General features: G+C 52.9%; 1 protein-coding gene across 12 annotated transcripts in view; it reads right to left on the minus strand.

Annotated features, from left to right (window-relative positions):
• PITPNM2 (phosphatidylinositol transfer protein membrane associated 2) overlaps window positions 1–20,966 on the minus strand; it is a 157,242-nt gene that overhangs the window by 85,598 nt on the left and 50,678 nt on the right. The window contains exon 1 of one of the 12 annotated variants that reach the window (XM_065903853.1): window positions 364–385. The exons of the other annotated variants lie outside the window; for them this stretch is intronic. The gene's annotated coding sequence lies outside the window, so the exon portion shown is untranslated. Of the gene's footprint in view, window positions 1–363; window positions 386–20,966 lie in introns of those variants that run through there. 12 annotated transcript variants of the gene reach the window in all.

Raw genomic sequence — 20,966 nt, forward strand, 5'->3', positions numbered from 1 at the left:
TGGGGTGCACGTGCATGCCCCCACATTCCCTTTCCCTCCCCTTGTGGTCAGACCACAGTCCAGGAAAGCAGACTGTTCATGCTGTGTAGCGATGAGGCTGAGAAATGGAAGAGCAACAGCCAGCCACAGACCCGAGCACCAGGAGTGGGAGCGGGCCACTTAGAGCCGCCCTGGAGGAAAGACCCCACACACGCCCAAACTCTGCTGTGTGGCCTCCAGCTCCGAGTCGGGGCCTGCCTCTCCCTCCCTCTCCCCCTCCACCCCAGCTACTCCAGGGAAAACAAGCAGCCCACGTGACCAGGACAGAGCCTGCCTTGCTAATAAACCCGTCCTAAGGCTCTGATAGTTTTAGCAGAACGTTACCTTTCAGGAAGAAAATGTAAGGACCGGGAAGAGGGAAGAGAAAGTGTCAGAGCTGGAAGCCACATGCCACAGGAGGCGGCCAGGGGCTGGTCCGGCGGCCCTCCAGGTCTGCGGAGGGTCCCTGAGCTCCCCATGCTGACGGCCTCAAGGAGCCATCCCCGGCACACAGCCCTGCCGGCAGCCCATGCCTGGAGACGGCAGGGCACCTCAGAGACCAGGGACGGACGGATGGGTGGACCGCTGGATGGATGGATGGAGGCGCCGTGAGCCTGGGAGGGATGAAGGAGGAAGGGAGGCCAAGAGGAAGGGGTGGGGAGAGAGGAGAGGGAGGGAGGGAAGAGGGAGAATTGATTCTCTCTCCTCCACTGGGACCACTGAGCTAAGTTGCCATGGAGAAAGGGGAGCCGCTGGCAGAGCCCGAGGCGGGCGGAGGAGCCTTATGCCGGAGGGAAGGCGTCAGCTCAGAGCCAATCCCCACACTTCTGGTGTGGCCTCCCCCGAACCAGGCCTTCTGGGCCGAGGCGGCCAGGCTGGAAGGGGAACTGGCCCGACTCAGTGGGGCAGACAGCAGCTCTCTGCCCGCTGGGAGGAGATGGGGGTGAGGGGACAGGAAGCTCAGGGCTTCCTTGCCTGGTTCACTGTGCTCCATCACCCCGAGATAAGCTGTGCCCCTCATCTCACGCCCTGCCGCCTGCCTGGCTAAACTCCCTGGGGACTAAGGGGCCCAGAGCCCCTTCCACGCCCTGAGTACCACCTGGGACCCTGGTGTTGGAGGAGGCATTTCTGACCTCCACCTGTTTCCCCATCTCTAAAAATCAGCATCTCCAGACCTTAAGGCATATTTCCCCATGAGTTTCACCCACATTTTCCAACCTCAGGTAGGATGAGGGGACATTCAACCAGAGGAGGACCTCGACACCTGGATCCTCTTTTGCAGGAAGCGCAAGAAAGATGAAGGCACTCTGAGGTGCCGGGTGGATGACCCTCGCATGTAGACAGCCCTCCTGGTTGGACAGCGCTCCCGGGTGGACGACTTTCCAGGGTGGACAACCCTCCTGGGTAGACAGCCCTCGGAGGCTCTGTGGCTCTGCCTCCCTGCCGTCTCCCACCCTGGGCTGCTCCCACTGGCCCCTGCCCGCCCCGCCACTACTCCAGTCCACGACCCCAGCCCCAGCTCTGGCCTTTGCTGCTGGCTCCACACCACTCACTCCACGCTGTAGATATGGGGGCAGAGAGAGCACCGGGAGTCCTGGGCTGGGGTCTCAGCCTCCCCTCCTGGAGATGATATGACAGAGGCACATCCAGGCCCATCTCTGGGCCTCCACTCCTCCCACAAACGGACACAACCCCACCATCCTCCCAACTGGAACTCCAGGGCAGTTCGACACCAAGACGGCAGGGGCTAGGGAAGGTGCGTGGATACCAGCTCAGGAACGTTGTGTCCTTGGGGGGAACAGAAGCATGTCGGGCACACCCCCCCAAACGTCCCACCTCCCCTCGTTGCCCACGGCCGGGACTGAGGCCCTGGAGAGACTGCAGCCAACGGCAGAGGCCTTGCACCATCTGACACACACACACACACACAGACCTTGGGGTGGCCCCGGCTGGGCTCCAGTCTCTGAAGGCTGCAATCTGGGAAACGTTTTCTCTCCACCATTTTCTCTCCACCATTTTCTTCTCGCTTCCCCCTCATGCTTTATCATGAAAACGTTCACACACACAGAAAACCTGAACACATTTCCTGATGAACATCCCATACGTGCACCATTGAGATCCTACCATTTCCTCTCTCTTGTGTTTAATGTGGCAAAACACCCATAAAATTTACCATTTTTTTTAAAGATTTTTTAAAAATGTGGACCATTTTTTAAAGTCTTTATTGAGTTTGTTATAATATCACTTCTGTTTTGCGTTTTTTTGGCTGAGAGGCATGCAGGACCTTGGCAACCCCTGCACTGGAAGGGAAGTCCTAGCCACCGGTGGTGGTGGTTTATTTGCTAAACTGTGTCTGACTCTTTTGCGACCCCATGGACTGCAGCCCACCTGGCTCCTTTGTCCATGGGATTCTCCAGGCAAGAATAGTGGAGTGGGTTGACATTTCCTTCTTCCCGACCCAGGGACTGAACCCTCATCCTCCGCATTGCAGGCTGATTCTTTACCGTTGAGTCACCAGAAAAGCCCCGTCACCCCTGAACCACCAGGGAAGTCCCATTCTTACTATTTTAAAGCCCACAGGTCAGAGGCATGGAGTGCCACAATCACCTCTCATTCCAGAACATTTTCATCCCCCATCCCCCCACCATGATGGGCACTGACTCCCCATCTCCCCTCCCCTGGCCCCTGGCAACCACCAGTCTGCCCTCGGTCTCTGCGGGTTCACCTGCTCTGGACACTTCAGACCAATAGGATCACACACTCCGTGGCCCTTCGTGTGTGGTCTCTTTCACTCTGCATCGGGCTCTTGAGGTTCGTCCACTTGGTAGTGTGCGTCAGGGCTTCACTCCTCTTTACGGCTGAATCACAGCATCAGAGTCACTGGGTATGTGGGTTGCTTCCAGCCTTTGGCTATGGTTCTCTCACTTTTAGAATGAGTTTTTCAGAACCCCGTGATGTTTCCTGAAGCCCCTCCTATGGGATTTGGTCTCAAAGGGAGGCCCCAAATGGAAATGTCAATCCTTGCTCGGCCTTTTCATTAAAGCATTGCTCCCCGCTGGGTAATGGAGCCTGAGTCGGGGAGCTACACCTGGCCCTGAGGCAGAGGTGCCAGACGCGTGTGTGGCCAGCAAGTGGCTTTGGGTCACCTCTGTCCCAAGAAGTGGCCCTCTGGGCAGCAGGACCCATGTGCACACCATCCCCACATCCACCCAATGCCCCCAGGTTCGAGTGCTCTCCTACACTCACTGGTTGCCTGACTAGTGAGTCATTTTCCCTTCTCTGAGCCTCAGCTTCTTCATCTGTAAAATGGGGGCAAACAGTCTCCACCTTGAGGGGGTGCTCTGGAGATGAGACTGGTGTTGTTTCATGGAACTTTCTGGGATGACGGACAAGTTCTACGCCTGGGCCACGGCTAGCCTGGGGGCTACTGAGCCCCTGGAAGGTGAACAGTGTGACTGGACAACAGAATTTTAAATTCTATTTCACTTTAATTTAAACTTGAAATGAAGGGACTTCCCTGGGGGTTTAGTGGCTAAGACACTGAGATCCCAATGCAGGCAGCCTGGGTTCAATCCCTGGTCCAGGAACTAGATCCCACATGCCACAATGAAAGATCCGGTGCAACCAAATAAAAAATGCTTTTAAAAATTAAATTTAAATTAAGAAGTCACATGAGGCTACTGGTAATCGCTCTGGACAGAGCGGCTCTAAGGTCTTAACAGGCTGGGAACACAGGACACATGGTCCAGGCCCAGCACACAGCTCCTCCGTCTTTTCCTCTATCCCTTCCCCTCCCTACTTACCCCACGGTGTCTGGGCAGTGGAACGAACCTCTGTTTGCAGCCTGGCCCCCTAGGCTCCCTCTAAAAGGATAGAAGGTGGGCAGTCGGGCTCTCAGGGAACACAACAGGCATCAGCTGGGGAGTGGGCACGGTGGACTCCATAATGACGTAGGGCCCTGAACCGCTGACCTCTCTTCCTGCCCCCCCTGGCCCCAGACCCCTATTCTAGAACCCCATCTCCTGCCGTTTCCCCCAGCAACTCCTGAGGTCATCCCTGGAATGTCCGGGCAGGAGTTGGAGGATTGGAAGAGACCCTCCCAGCACTCCTAAAGTGGCAGCGGGGACCCCCGTGGGGACAGACAGGGGGTCCGTGATCTCCGACTGGGCTATCTTGGCTTCTCAGGGACAGCTTCCCACGTGCATGAGGCCATTCTCACAGGCTCATGCCCTGGCACTGGGGCTGGACTAGAGTTCAGACCAAATTCCAGTTTGACCTTCTCACTCTGCAGATGCTGAAACCCAGACTCAGCCGGAGGAGCACAAGGCAAGGTGGGGGTAGAGGGAGGGGGGCATTGGGGCCGAAGTCCAGGCCCCTGACTTCTCCCGGCCTGGCCTGCACAGGCCTCCTGAGAGGCAGGAGACTCTGAGATGGACCAGGGTAGGATGGTGCCCCCAGCACTCCACCCCACGACAGGGCAGGTCAAGGGCCCAGGGGATGGCTGTGCGGCTTCAAAGCCAGAACAACGGGAACCAAACCCTGGTCAAGCCACCATGCCACTTCTGTTTCCCCCCCGCCAACCCCACCAGCCCCTATCTGCCAAGTTGGGGAGCAGTGATGTCTGGGGGGTGGCAGTGGGGACTCCAGGAAAATTTAAACATAACCACAAACAACCATAACTCCACGTGTGCTGTGAGCCCACCAATAGGTATGGGTCACCTAGAGACTGCTGCCGAGGACCAGGGGCCCTGGGCTGCTTACCCTTCACCCTAAGAAACCTCCTCTTAGGTTCCCACATGAACCCCACTTCTCTTAACAGGACAGCCAGGGGGATCTCCTACAAACCTGTGCCCCAAAGTGGCCTGGTCCCCACTCACAGTGAAGACCTGGAGGCCCTGCTCTGCCCGCCTCAGGGAATTTGTCCCTCGGACCCTCTGCCCAGGGCCTCTGCCCTTGCAGTCTCTGCTCTGGGCCCCTCCTCACTAAGCCTTTCCTCAACCACTCTTCTTTCTTTCTTTGCCATCCCGAGCCTCATGTGGGATCTTAGTTCCCCGACCAGGGATCGAACCCACACCCCTTGCCCTGAATTGGGGAGTCTGAACTGCTGGACTGCCAGGGAAGTCCTTCCACTTTATTTCAAACTTCACCCCAACCCCAGCACTCACATGACTGTCCCCTTTACTTTGTAGCTTTGTTCCTTATCTAAAATACTATGTACTTTCCTTTCTTCTTCTTCTGTTATTTTAAAAATTGTAGTAAAATACACACAACATCAAGCTTACCATCTCAATCATTTTCAAATGTACAGTTCTGTGGCATTAAGTACCTTTGTACTGTTGTGCAACCTTCAACCCCATCCATCTCCAGAACTTCTTCATCTTGTAAAACTGAAACTCTGTCCCCACGGAACACCAACTCCTGATTCCTGCCCCCGCCCAGAGCCCCCGGCAACCACCATTCTACTTTGATCGCTTTAGGCACATCACAGAAGTGGAATCATACAGTCACTACCCGTTTGTATCTGGTTTATTTTACTCAGCTTCCCTGGTGACTCAGACAGTAAAGCGTCTGCCTACAATGCGGGACACCCAGGTTCAATCCCTGGGTTGGGAAGATCCCCTGGAGAAGGAAATGGCAACCCACTCCAGTACTCTTGCCTGGAAAATTCCATGGACGGAGGAGCCTGGTAGGCTATAGCCCATGGGGTCGCAAAGAGTTGGACACGACTGACCGACTTCCCGTTCTTTCTTTCCTTTATTTTACTCAGAGTAACACATTTTGGGTTCATCCATGGTGTGATACGTTCTTTTTTTTAAAAAAAACTGTCTTTCCCACTGGAATGTGGCACAAGTAGTAAAGAACCCATTTGCCAACGCAGGAGATGCAAGAGACGGGGGTTCGATCCCTGGGTTGGGAAGATCCCCTGAAGGAGGGCTTGGCCAACCACTCCCGTATTCCTGCTTGGAGAATCCCCATGGACAGAGGAGCCTGGTGGGCTACAGTCCTTGGGGTTGCAAAGAGTCGGACACGACTGAAAGGACTTGATAGATACGCCCACTAGAGTAGAGGCTCCCCGGGGGCAAAGATTTTGATTGGGTTGTATCCACTGCTATCTGTGCAGGGCCTAGAAGAGTACCTGGCACCCAGCAGGCAGTGAGCACCTTTTTAGAATGAATGAATGAGCACATAAGTGAATGAATGAAGACTCTGTAGCACCCTACCCTACAGGGCTGGGTCTGCCCCTCCCCGCATCGTGAACCAACTCCCACGATGATAGCCCCGTGCCATGGCTTTAGACCCCTGCCCTGGAGTCCCAGGCCTGCTGTTCCAAGGGGTGACCACACTCGGCACACACAAAACCGCCTATGTGATGGTGGGCTTTCCCCCTAGACGTGGTGCATCTATGGGAGGATTATGACAGGGACAGACAAGCCCAGCTGTGGACGTGACGATGTGCCCTGGAGCCTCACACTGCCCTTGAGGGCCGGGAGGAGGGACAGAGTGAGTGGGGATCTGGAATACACAGCGGGGAGGCCTGCACACATGGGGATTCGGGTGACCTGGAGTTCGCTGTGGACCCAGCCCCTACTCGGAGCACGGTTCATAACTCCGTGGTCCCTCGTCTTCCACCTTCTCCACATCCTGCCTGGCTTCTTACAGCCTTCTCTCTTGAGAACTCGTTTTACTCCTGTTTCGGGGCTAGACGAGCTCACAAAATCAAATGAATGTATAAGGAGGACCGCTCCGCACGTGCAGCGAACCTGAAGAGTCACCAGCACTCCAGCCAGGCCGGCTGGCACTGGGGGATGTGGGGGCCTCAGCATTTGCCAGGCTTGGGTGGGAGGTGTCCACCTCTCGGGCAGTGGCCAGGGGCCCACAGCAAGGCTCAGCACCCAGCCAGACCTCAACCTGTGGGGACGGAAGACAGTCACCCCAAAAGAGCCCAGATCACTCCAGAGAGCTCCTCTCTGCATCAGGAAAACAGACTGAGACAGTGGAAAAACAGCTGTACCTTTAAATTATTTGGCTCACAGATATGAAAAACATTTGCTTGTTGAAGCTGTTTGCATGTTTGGTTATTTTTAGGGTCAACCGAAGTTGCCTCCCTTGGAACCAGATGAAACCCAGGAGGCACGTAGTCTTCTTTTCCAGATGGGGGTCCCAGACCTGCATCCCTGGGAACTGGGGCTTGAGTGTGAGAGCCCTGGGGGTCAAGGACAGCAGGGCCCCCCACCACCACCCAAACACACACAGTGGGGGAGCCAGGGCAAATCTGCCGGGACCTTTAAGGAGATGTTCGCTGCTGACAGCATGGCCGCCCACCTGGGTCCAGAAAGAGGCCCCGTCTCCTGCCGGGAGCAGGCTTTGAAGAGAAAGAAGCTAGAGGCTCTGTCTCCCACCAGGCCTGGCTAATGGGAATATTTTGCTGACATATTTCTAGAACAAACGGCAATTAGAGCAGATTTGCTCTTCCACTCCCCCTCCCCAAAACAGGAATAAATCAGCTCGACCAATTTCCCAGCTAATGATTTCCTCCATTAAATTAAAAAGAAGAAGAAAATGTTTTTTTTTAAATAGATTATCAGCCCTGTGCTTTCGGAGACCATGTGACCTGTCAGCTCCTCTTAAGCCCTGATACATCAAAGTCCCTTCATTAATTTTTAATAAATAAAGAAGTCATAGTCTAAGAAGCACTCCTCCCCCACCTGCTCCCAGGTGGCCTGGAACACAAGGGTCAGCTCCCAGGTTGGCCATGGGAAGCTGGCTCATTCGGGCCAAAGATAATCTGAGAATCAGTGCATGAGATCCATTTCACAGATGGGAAAAATGAGGCTCAGATGAGAAACACCTAAACATATGGCCCACAGAGGATTAAATGTGGGTTGAGGGTCTTGATTTCAAGGTGTGCCCATTTGTTCTTGTTCAGTCCCTAAATTGTGTTTGACTCTTTGAGACCCCATGGACTGAAGCACGCCAGGCTCCTCTGTCCTCCACTATCTCCCAGGGTTTGCTCAAACTCATGGTAATTGAGTTGACGATGCTATCTATCTCATCCTTTGCTGCCCCCCTTCTCCCTTTGCCTTCAATCTTTCCCAGCATCGGGGTTTTATCCAATGAGTCAGCTCTTCACATCAAGTGGCAAAGTACTGAAGCTTCAGTTTCAGCAACAGTCATTCCAGGGAATATTCAGGGTTGATTTCCTTTAGGATTGACTAGTTTGATCCCCTTGCAGTCCAAGGGACTCTGGAGAGTCTTCTCCAGCACCACAATTCAAAAGTATTAATTCTTCGGTGCTCAGCCTTCTTTATAGTCAAATTCTCACCTCCACGCATGACTACTAGAGAAATGCAAACAGGTGAAGCCAGGAGCTAAGGAGCCCCAGCCTTCAGGTGTAAGGATGACCTGAGTTACTTTACCCGGGATCTGGGCCTCCCTTCCTCTTGTTGCTCTGCAGCTCCTGGGACAGAGGTCCGCAAGCACCCCATATATTTCTAAAAAGTTCCCACACACTGCACCCCCCCCCCCCAACAGCAGGGGCGAACCTTGGAAGCATTGTGCTAAGGGAAAGAAGGCAGACACCACAGGAAAAATACTGTATGATTCCACTCGTATGAGGTGTGAGTCAACAGATCCTTAGATACTGAAGGTGGAAAGGTGGGTATAGGGGAGGGGAGGGGGGAGTTAAATGTTTAATGGGAAAGAGCTCTGGAGGTGGTGCTGTTGATGGTAACCCAAGAACTTGAGCGTAATTAATGCCACTGAACTGAAAAATGGATAAAGTGGTCAATCTTATGTGTATTTTGTGCTTAGTCACTCAGTCATATCTGACTCTTTGCGACCCCATGGACTGTAGCTTGCCAGGCACCTCTGTCCATGGAATTCTCCAGGCAAGAAGACTCCAACTGGGCAGCCGTTCCCTTCTCCAGAGTATCTTCCCAATCCAGGGATTGAACACAGGTCTCCTGCATTGCAGGCAGATTCTTTACTGTCTGAGCCACCAGGGAGAGTGGACTTGTTTTTTCTTTTAATATCTTTTCACTGTGGTAAAACAAAAGTCCACTCTCCAAAATGCTATTTGAAGACACAGGAAGGGGGACTTCCCTGGTGGCCCAGGGGCTAAGATTCCATACTCTCAATGTAGGGGGTCCATGTTCAATCTCTGGTCAGGGAACTATATCCCGCGTGCTACAACCAAGACTCAACACAGACAAATAATTTTTTTTTTAATAAATTAAAAAAATACAGGAGGGCCTAACAACTCCACAGTGACCAAGTCAGCACCCTCTGTGGCCTGCTGCTAGCCAGACCTCAATTCCTGAAGTACAGCCAGAGAGCTCACAGGCCCTTCCAGTCATGTAAAAATGCCAGGGACCTTCAGAGAAAGGCTCCTTGTGTCAGCCAGAGTCACCAAGACAGGATTCTGTGTCCCTGATGGCCTATCAGAGGCTAGAAGGTAGGCAGATGCTAAGAAGAGCCAGGAGACACCCTCTCTGAAAGATGCCCCAGGGCCTTTGGACAGACTGTGCCCTCTGCCAGGAATACATTTCCCCAGATATACATGACTCAATTCCTAGCTTACATATGTTTCTACAGAGAGGTCCTCTCTGGACCATCCTGTAGCCAGATTCAGGGAAAGTCATAGGGACCAGGCAGGCTGGCCTTGAGCAAGAATGGGAACCCACCAGCCCTAAGCATCCATGGTGGGCTGGCACCAACACACTGTCCCTGGAAGGAGAGAAGCGACTCATGGGAGGGCTGTCAGATCCTGGCCCCACCACTACCAGCCAGAGGGCCTTGGCAAGTTCGTTCATCCCTCTAAGCCTCGGTTTTCTTTTTTATAAAGTGGGGATGGGGACGTCCCTGGTGGTCCAGTGGTTAAGACTCCATGCTGCTAATGCAGGGGGCACAGGTTCAATCCCTGGTGGGGGTGACTAAGATTCCACATGCTGCATGGTACGGCCAAAAATTAAAAAAAAAAAAAAAGTAGGGAGGGACTTAGAGAACAAATTTATGACTGCTGGGCAGGGTCAGGGGAGGGGAGGGAGGATAGTCAGAGAGTTTGGGATGGCCATGCACACACTGCTATATTTAAATGGATAACCAACAACGACCTACTGTATAGCACAGGGAACTCTGCTCACTGATGTGGCAGCCTGGACGGGAGGGGAGTTTGGGGGAGAATCGATACATGTATATGTGTGGCTGAGTCCCTTTGCTGCCCACCTGAAACTATCACAACGTTGTTCATTGGCTATACCTCAATACAAAATAAAAAGTTCAGGAAAAAAATGGGGAAATGGGGATGAAAACAGACTTCTTTGAGGGCAATGTAAGATGATGTATGTGAGTGTTGGTATAGGGCTGGGACATGGCCAAAGGTTGACAAATGGTAACGATTCTAATTATAAACTCCCAAACATGCAGACACGTTCTTTCAAACAGGGTCCAGGGGGAATGATCCCAGAAAACTCAAAGAAGGACACATACCACTAATCACTACCCAAGCTAGCCAGGGGTCAGTGACCCAGAAGGCAGAGGATAGAGCCTGTAGGCTTACCATGCTCTGTATTCGATTTAATTAATTGAATCATTTTGTCCCCATTTTGCAGATGAGGTAACTGGAGCACAGATGGGTTAGTCACTTACTTGCTGCAGGTCACACAGCCTGGAGGTGATGGAGCCAAAGTCAAACCCTGGTCATGTGGCCCCGGGGCCTGAGCCAGTCCTCACTGTTCCATAGTCCCTCTTTTTTTAATTTAACTTTTTTTTTTTCTTACAGTAGGTCCTTATTGGTTATCATTTAAAATATAGCAGTGTGCACATGTCAATCCCAAACTCCCTAAATTTCCCTCTCCTCAACCCTTCCACCCTGGTAACTAACTATAGCTTTCTTCTCTAAATCTGTTTCTGTTTTGTAAATAAGTTCAATCATATCAAAAATTTTTTAGATTCTGCATATAAGCCATATCATATGGTGTTTGTCTTTCTGACTTCACTTAGTATGATCTTCTCTAGGTCCATCATAGTGTATCTTGAGAGAAGTGTGAATGGAGGTAGGGAGGGAGGAAGGAGTGAAGGAAGGAAACGAGGGGGAGTCCAAAAAAGCAGATGCAGAACCCCAGACAGCTTCTGCAGCTCTGACATCCGGGCTACGTGAGTTTCCAGAAGTTGGAGGGGAAGATCTCAGAACAGGCCCCTTGGGGAAGCCCACAGCACAGCGGGACCCGTCTGGTTCCTCTCAAGGGTCTCCAAGTCCAGGCCCAAGATCTTCTTACTTCATTCCTCTCGGACCGTCTGCACGGATCAGCACCCCAGTGTGCAATTAACTCCCTCAGCACTCGGGCTGGGCAGGGGGAGGGGAGGAACAGCTCAGCACCCAGCTCCGCCTTGCGATGCCTCCCCAGCAGCTCAGAGACCCAGGGGACCCCTGAAAGCCCTAACCCTCTCAGTGGCCAGACACAGAGGGCCCTGCATGCTGGCAGGTGATTCTATGTGCCTGGCTGAAGGGAAAGAGGCTTCCAACTCATTCTTGAAGGTGATTCACTTCCCTCTATGCCAGGGGTCCCCAACCCTGGGGACACAGACCAGTAAGGGTCCGAGGTCTGTTAGGAACCAGGCCGCACAGCAGGAGGTGCATGGCGGGCTAAGCTTCATCTGTATTTATAGCCGCTCTAGTTACAGGAAAACAAGCTCAGGGCTCCCACTGATTCTGTATTATGGTGAGTTGTATAATTATTTCATTATATATCACAATGTAATACTAATAGAAATAAAAGACATAATAAATGTAAGGCACTCGAATCATCCTGCAACCATTCCCCCATAACTCCACCCCAGTCCATGGAAAAACTCTTCCACAAAATTGGTCCCTGGTGCCAAAAAGGTTAGGGACCGTTGCCCTGTGCCACCTTCCATCTTCATTAACAACTCTTTTAGGCTACTGCAATACAGAATTTCTAACTGGTCTCCCTGCTTCTACTCCACAGGGCAGCCAAAGTGAGCATTTTAAAATGTAAATGCAAATAGGAATATGTCATGCCTGTACCTCAACACCCTCCCCAGCTCCTCTCACACTTAGGACTTTTTCTTTGTTGTTCTGAGAGGCATGCAAGATCTTAGTTCCCCAACCAGGGATTGAACCCTCACCCCCTGCAGTGGAAGTGCAGAGCCTTAACCACTGGATGGCCAGGGAAGTCCCAAGTCCAAAGTCTTTATCATGACCTACAAGTCCTCCAAGATCACATCCCTGACTCTGCTACCTCCTACCACCTTCCTCTTGTACTCAGACTTGCCGAGCACACCTCTGCCTCAGGGTCTTTGCACCTACTGTTCCCCCTTTCTCAGATATTACAGGACTGGCTTTCCAAGTTTTTTAGGTTTTAACAGGGAGGTCCTCACACTGTCTCAAACCTCCTAACACCTCACCCTCTCTCTCTATGCTAGCCCCTTGCTCATTTTCCTTCCTGGCATTTAGTATCACCTGTGTGTTAGGAAGAGATTTCATTTAGTTCACTGCTGACTTTCCAGTGCTTAGAACAATGCCTGGTACATGAGCAGTGTCCCAAAACTCTGTTGGATTTATTTTTTGGCCACACTGCGAGGCTTTGGGGATCTTAAGTTTCCTGACCAGGCCCCTGCAGCGAAAGCACCAAGTCCAAACACTGGACTGCCAGGAAATTTCCCTGTCTATGGTTTCAAACTTGAGGATGGTTGGTAGAAGTCAGGAAGCTTCTGGGGATGGCTGATGTCCTGTCGATCAATCTGCATGGTCAGTCTGTACAAAGTTATCAGCAGGACACTTAATGTCTATACACTTTTTGTAGTATTGTTACACTTCTATAAAAAGTTTAAAAAAACTTTTTTAAAAGCTCCATTGAATGAATGAATTATGGATAACTAAGCAATGAAAGATGTACAACAAAGCTCTTTAAAAGCATGTATAAGCCATTATCTTGTAATAACGGATAATGGAGTATAGTCTGCCAAAATACTGACTCACTATGAATCTAATATAATACTGTAAATCAACTATACTTCAATAAGAATAAATAAATCAATAAATAAAAGCACAGATAGATTCAACAAGACCCCTAGTACCTACTGAGCAGATCAAACTAAGTGGAACACACAGTTCTCTCACCATGAACCACATAAAGTCATCTTGCTTTTTACGGAGAACGAGAAGGGAAGGGACAGGTCCTTCAGGACTCGGCAGCCACAAGAACTTAGTGAGGCAATGTTTAGGAGACATCTATGGCCCCTCTATGCAAATCTGGAGAAGTTCAAAGTTGTAAAACTCCAACCCCGCTGGGCACGAGAGATCAAGCTGTTGGTCCCAAATGCACTCTTGCAACTGGCCAGGGGACATCAGTCTGTCGGGGTGCCAACAACAATGACATCCCTGGCAGACGCTGTAAGTGCCTCTTCCCACCAGCCAGATGGGCACCGTCAGAGGAGACGGACTGTGCCCGGCCTGGCTGCCCAGCCTTTACCCTCCCTGCCTTCTTCCGTGGCCTCCCGCCCACCCTGCCTGCTTCCCAAGGGGGCCTTCCCACTCACTGCCAGCCCTGAACCCTCTCCTGGGGAGACCACCCAGCTGCCTCCAGCTCCCTTCCGGGTTCCAGGAGTGACTCTTTGCAGACTGATCCCCCTAGAAAAGGGAACAGGTCTTTGTCTCGGGTGGTCTGTAAAACTGGGCTGAGGGAAGAGGAAGATGAAGAGAAAACACGAATTTTCCTCCCATACTCAGAAAAGACGTGGAACACCTGTACCTCACTCTCAGTAAAACAACTCATGCAGGGACTCCCCTGGTGATCCAGGGGTTAAGAAGCTGCCTCGCACGCAGATTCTTTTCTATCTCCACTTTATAGACATTTCTATCTCACTTTACAGATGGACAAAAGGAAGCTCCGAGAAGGTAATTGCTTGAAGTCCCACCAGGAGTTACAGACCCAGCCAGCACTCTGTCCTGCCCATCTAGCTCCCAGTGACCACAAACTGGGCAGACAGGCCGCCAAAAGGAGTCAAAAGTCAGGCCACCAACACCCAGCCAAGTTACCGCGTCTCTTGGCATTTCCTCATCTGTAAGAAGAAGGTTCGTATCAGCGCTGACACTGGGAATGTGGCAAAAATGAGATAAGATAACATGAGAGGAGTATCCAGCACAGGGCCTGGTCCAGGGCACACTCCCACGAAACGTCAGCAGCTGTTCATGTTCAGCAGCACGTTCATTAATTTCATGAACATTAGACCTTGAGGTTCCTCCAGGCCCACCTGCCTGCTTCAAGTTGGAAGCTAGGTAGTGAGGATGTGGCTGGAGCACCCAGGGTAAGCAGAGGAGTTAGTTTGCTCACGCGGTCACCCGCTCACTGGCAGGCCCCTGCTGACCTTGCAGAAACAGCAAGGAGTGTTTCCTCTCTCCGAGGTGCCTGGCTTCACAGTAGGATCAACATCCCGCAGCCTCTTCCTTAGAAGACAGGTTTTCAGAAGCCCCCGAGTTGCTATGGGGCAGCCTCGTGGGTCACGTGACTTACGGCTGCTCCTACGCTCCCAGCTACAAGAGCTGCCCTCTGTCTTCCAGTAAAACCCGAGAGAGGCTGATCAATGTTCTCCTGCTTCGTTCCTACCACCACAGACAGGGGGTTAGGGAGGGAAAGTAACAGTATTAGTGGCTCAGACTTGTCCGTCTCTTTGTGACCCCATGGACTGGAGCCCCCCAGGTTCCTCTGCCCATGGGCTTCTCCAGGGAAGAATACTGGAGCGGGTTGCCATTCCCTTCTCCAGGGGAATTTTCCTGACCCAGGGATCAAGTCTGGGCCTCCGGCATTGCAGGCAGATTCTTTACTGTCTAAGCCACCAGGGAAACCACTGGTTGGGGGGGCGGGAAGGGGAGTTATTAAATCCATCCATCTAACTTCTCCATGATAGGTCAGTGGTTCCTGATGCTAGTGATTCTTTATTGTGTGGTGGGGGTGATGGGGGGAGGGTGGCTGAGGGTGGGCCAGGGGTGGAGGAGACAGAAGACAGCAGAACTGCGTCTCTAAGACCTGAATGCAAAACACACGTGAGGGTCAGCTTGGCTGATGCTTTTTAAGACGTTGACATTGTAACGCCCTGGCCAGCCACCCTCTGATTCAGATACCTTCCTCCCACCATCCAGAGCCTATGGGAACCTGCCTGACAAACCCAGAAAGCCACCTCCCCACACTGTGCTAGAGACCCCATCTATAACGAGCCTGCAGTTCCTATGAAGATCAGCTCTTGTCTCTGGGCCACCTCATCACCTAAAGAAGGTGGCACCTTGGGACAGTAAGAGCCACCTCAGTCTACTTGCAAGCTTGGAGGCCCTCCTACCCCACTGAGTCCTCTTTCATCACCCCCGCCTTGCAGGACTGATGCCAGGGCTCATATTAAATGAAGTGGACAAAGCCTCCTGTGGATGCCTGACTTCCAGAGCCAGTCAACACAGGAGCTATTTTGCCTCCTGGCCCTCCTGTTTGGTTCTGAAACTTGAGGGGTCCTTGCAAGTAAGACAGCTCAGCAGAGAAACCCCTCACCCAGTGTTCTACACTGACAGTCTGAGGTGGGTGAGGCCTCACGTGAAGGCTGCAGAAATATTTTTTTTGTCTTTATTTATATGGCTGTGCCAGGTCTTAGTAGCGGCATGTGAACTCTTAATTGCAGCGTGTGAGGTGTATTTCCATGACCAGGGATCGGACCCAGGCCCCCTGTATTGGATGCTCAAAGTCTTAACCACTGGACCACCAGGGAAGTCTCTGGAGGCTTCAGAATCTTCCCCGTGACCCTGACTGCAGCCTCCGTCCGCACCCAAGAACCAGGGGTGGCTCGGGTGCGGCCTCCGTAGAGCTGAGAAGTGCGGTTCCTTTGAATAGAAGACTCTATGCCCCAGAAGGCAGCGCCACAGGCAGCTGCAAACAGGATTACTAGTCACTCTGAGAAGAGACCATCAGAGCAAGATTAAACTAATGTGTAAGTGCCCTCTTCTAACCCCTGGGTTGGACTCAATCAGGCCGGTTCTCATCTGAGTCCCTTTGGATCTGCCCCGAGGCTCCTGGAGGCCTTAGATGTCAGTCTCAAAGCGGGGCCTTGGGACACACGCGGCTTGAGATTCCAGCCTTGGAACAAGGCCTCTGTCTGCCGAGGCCCGGTGCTCTCCTTGTCTGTCCATCTCACGCAAAGAGAAAAGAAAGAATGGCAGGAAACCCCACATGGACGGTCTCCTTCCGGGCCCCCTCACAACTCTCCCTTCTCCCACTCAAGGGGCCTCTCAGAGAAAGAATGTCCTCGCCCCACTCCCGGGAGCCCCTCTCGGAAGCTGCCTTGCCTGCTGCTTGCATCCTCTGCAACTGTCCCCTGACCCTCTCAGGAGCTCAGAGCTGTGTCTGAGATGGAAAAAAATGTCACTCTTTAAAAATGCACTCATCAACCAACGAGAGAACAAAATGTTGCTAATGACACACGCGGTCCAGCCACGAGAAGGAATGAAGCGCCGGCACAGGCTACAACATGAATCAACTTGAAGACGGCATGCTGGGCGAAGGCGGCCTGGTACAAAAGGCCACAGGCTGTCGGTTTCCATTTGTACGGAATGTCCAGAGGAGGCAAAATCCAGAGAGATGGAAAGCAGACTAGCGGCTGCCAGGGGCTGGGGGTTAAGGGAGTGATGGGATAGAGGGAATGTCAAGGGGTTCATTTTTGGAGGAATGAAAATGTTGTCAAACTGCGATGGCTGAAAAACTCCAAGAATCTACTAAAAACCACTGAATTGTACACTTTACAAGAGTGAATTGTATAGGGTGTGCATTATAATCTGAAAAGGGTTTTGTGGGAAAAAAAAACCCACAGAGAGACTTCCCTGGAGGTGCAGAGGTTCAGACTCTGGGCTTACACTGCAGGAGGCACAAGTTCGATCCCTGGCCAGGGAACTACGATCCTGCACACCACACGTTGTTGTTGGTCAGTTGTTAAGTCGCGTCCAATCTTTGCAACCCCCTGGACCGAGCACACCAGGCTTCTCTAGCCATGGGATTTCCCAGGGAAGAATAGTAGAGTGGGTTGCCACTTCCTTCTCCAAGGGATCTTCCTGACCCAGGGATCAAACTCAGGTCTCTTGCATTGGAGGCAGATTCTTTTTACCATCTGAGCTACCAGGGAAGCCCTATAAGCCAGCAAATGTAAGTAAACATCCTGAGTTCTGTGAATTTCCAGAAAATCATCGAACCTGAAGTGGGGGAGGGTGGGAACCCCTATTTGTAGCCAAGTCAGAAGTAGGTAACCTGGGACCCACTATTTATGATTGGCATCTGAAGTGGGGGTGGGGGGAAGCAATCCTGTGGGACTGAGCCCTTTTTTTTTTTTTTCTTTGGGACTGAGCCCTTAACCCAAAAGGTCTTCACTAACCCTGGGAAGTTAATGTCAGAATTGAATTGACTGTAAGGACACTCAGATGTTGCCCATAGAGAATTGGAAAATTGCTTGGTGTGGAAAACCCACACATTTGGTGTCGGAAGTGTTGAGCAGAGAAAAGGTTTTGCTTTATTTCCTATCCGAGAAATGAGGATTTGGACTTGCATGACCTTCAGGAGGCTCCTGATTCTGACCTTCTCAATCCATGAAGGCTAGGACTTCGGGAGAGTGTCAGACTTTTGACTCACACAGTTCTTAACAAAGACCACAGCATTCCCCCAAGGCAAGATCAAAGCTGCACACTCTCCCCTTTCGCCTATTTATCAATCGACACCAGCAGAATCATAAATATATGATGATGTATTTATGTATAAATCATAAATACATTTATAAATACATAAATACAAGACCAGACTAACTTCTGGGTTCTGTGGTTTACTGGAGAAACCATGTTTATCTTTCCATCACATGGCACTTTCTAAATCACTGCTTTTTCAGGGCACTGGAACTCAGCACAGAGTCAGCACTGGGGTGAGGAGGGGAACGTGGCAGGCGGGAGTGGGGGTACTGAGAGTCACAAATCAACATCCTCTTACAACTGGCTGATTTGGGGTCGGAACCTGGAGAGGGAAGCCGGGGTCATGGGCTAAGCCTCCAGGGAGGCAGTTATCTTGGCTCCAGACCCAGGCTACTGGCAGCGGCCACACTTTCTGGACAAAGTCACCCCTCCAGTGATAAGGGGACCTGAGCAAGTCAGAACCAAAGGATGGCTCCCAGCACAGCCCCATCGTCTTTAGAAACCCGACTTTCTCAGGCATGCACCCACATGTGTACATCCTGGATTTCACAGGTTACATTAAAAGCAACAACAACAAAAAAATCTTTCAGGTACTCAACAGTGCAAGACATCATGATGCTGCCATCAGCCTGCCCCCTCCTCCCCCCGCCTCTGACCTGTCATTCCCATGGAGTCAGATGAAGCCTTTCCTAATACTTCAGAGCGTGAGAGGACTGAGCCCCTCAGTACTCTCCCTCGGCTTTCAAGCTAGCATCCATGCTCCTTAACCAGCGCAGAAGACCGGCCCTCACCCCTGCTGGCCGGGCTCCCTCCCGGGGCTCAGCCTGCGCGCCCAGCCAGACCCCGAGCGCCTGCTCCTGCTCTTGCGCCTTTGCATAGGAAGGCCCTCTATCCCCTCCCTGGTTGGGTGAACTTGGCGTTCCAAGAAGTCCAGCCCAAGTGTGGCTGCCCTTCCTCCACGGGCTCCGTGCCCCAGAAGCAGGCCCCCCACCCCATTCCCTCAGGCTCACAACGTGGGCACCACAACTGCCCGCTGACTCCGGTCCCTTCTGGTGGCCAACGAGCTGCTGAGAATGGGGACGACAGCCGATTCATCCCTGGGGGCCGAATGACAGCCCCACACACATGCCGCCCTCTCGAGACGCCGACATGGCCCTGTGGCTCCCTTTGTCCTCGAAGCCCTGAAGCAGCTACAATGACACTGGGGCAAAGGTGCAGATCCCTCATCCACAGGACAGGCAGGGCTGTCCGCTCCCCCTCTGCGGGGGCGAGGTTCACAGCGTTAATAACCGTCCTATCCTTGCTCTGGGCCTGAGCGCATGGGCCCCTGAATGCAGGGGGTCTTTGTTCACTGAGGCTGCAGACGGGACCGGGCTCGTGGGAACCACTGCCCATGCCTGTGACTGCATAGTAAGGATACTTTGCTCACGGGGCCGTCCCAGGATTCTCGCCAGCTCACCGACTCCTATCCTTTTCCGTGAAAAGTGTCTCCCGGGTGCGGGTCCTGGTCCTTGCTCAGTGCCAGCCCAGGTACCTGCTGCTGCCTAGGAGGGGGCGGTCAGAGCTGCGGAGGAGGCAGGTGGAGAAAGGTGGGCCCGAGGAGGGGGTGAGGGGTGAGGAGCCCGGGACCACTGGACTCCTGCCCCCTGCAACTCTAGCCTCAACGGAGCGGGGGGTCACTAGGTGGCCGGCTTTGGGTGAGCACTGAGGACTGGGAAACCAGAAGATAAACAAACCTGGGATCTTTTCAGGAGGAGGCAGCCAGGAGGAAGCAGAAGAAGGAAACAGACGGCAGCTTGAGAAAGCAGAGCAGGCACCCCACAGGCCCGAGTCCAGAACCACCCAGAACCTGTCCTTGTCTACTGGCCGCGCCTGCAACAGGACTGGGCCTGGGGAAGCCAGGGGGCTGGAGATGCTGGCCGGGGGCTGCCATTTTGGGCACAGCACGTGACTGTCCCAGGACTCTTGCTTGGGGTTAGGGGGACGGCTGGTCCCCTTTATCAGCTCCTAGCAAAGCTAAGGGAGAACTACCTCTGGCAGCCCCGCCCAGCCATGCAAGGTTCCCACAGACCAGTTCCTCCCTCCTCTCCTCCCACGGACCTTCCCTCCTGCCGCCCTTCTGCCGCCCGGCCCCCCCAGGCACAAGTGTGCTTTGCGAGGGAGCCGGCGAGGAGATCTGTCTTTCCGCACGGCACAGCGTGGCTGGGGAGGTGTTCCAGCAGACTTATTTATAGTCAAGCACCCCGTCCGCACGCTCTCCAGCGCTGCCTGCCTCGCTTGCCTGCCTGCCTGCCTGACTGCCACTGGGGCTTTTCAATCCGTGTCTATATTTATCCCGAAGCCGTGGGGATAATGGCAAGGCCAGAAATAGCCTTGAAGACATTCACGTGAAGATGACGGACAGGTCTCCAGCTCCCGGCTGACCTCACCCCCCACCACCCCCCCACCACCCCACATCTGCCGCTTGGCCGTGGGTAACGGGGAACAGCTGGAAGGGACCGGGGAGGCGGCCGAAGCCAGATGGGAACACCATAATCCCTCTCTCCCCGCTGGCCGTGGTCCTCTGTAGTGACGCGGCGGGACAAGTCCAAAATGATACATCACAGCTGCCAGGCTGCAGGGAGGCCAAAGGTGACACGGTCTCTTGATGGACGTCAGCATGTTAATCAGCTCAGAGACAGGACGGAGAGTCAGAGCTGGTACATATGCACAAAAAGCAGGTCACCCGCGCACCAAGAATGCAGGGAGATGCCCCTGACTGGCCCCTTGCACCTGGACGCAGGTGCAGGGCTCGCCGTGGAAGTGTGTGCATGGTCTCCTGTTGACCTGGCCTCTTCCCACCTCCTGGAAGGGAGGACGACTCAAAGACAACCTGGCTGATCAGGGAAGAAGCTGAGATGTTAGGGGAGCTGGTGGGTGGCTCCTGCTCCCCCAGCCTCAGCGTCCTGGAAGGAGTACGCTCCCTCTGGGGTGGGGGACAGACATCAGTAGAGGGCGGCTCAGGGACTTCTCTGGTGGTCCAGTGGTTAAGATCTGAGCTTCCACTGCAGGGGGCACGGGTTGGATCCCTTGTTGGGGAACTGGTCGAGACCCCGCACGCTGCCTGGTGCAGCCAAAAAAATAAAATAAAATAAAAAGAGAGAAGAAAGGCAAAGAGTGCAGCAGGAGCCAAGAGAAGCAGCTGACTAGTTGATGGGAATGATTTTATGAAAAGGGGGCATTT

The sequence above is a fragment of the Muntiacus reevesi genome, chromosome 13 (assembly GCF_963930625.1).
Source record: "Muntiacus reevesi chromosome 13, mMunRee1.1, whole genome shotgun sequence".
Taxonomy (NCBI): domain Eukaryota; kingdom Metazoa; phylum Chordata; class Mammalia; order Artiodactyla; family Cervidae; genus Muntiacus; species Muntiacus reevesi.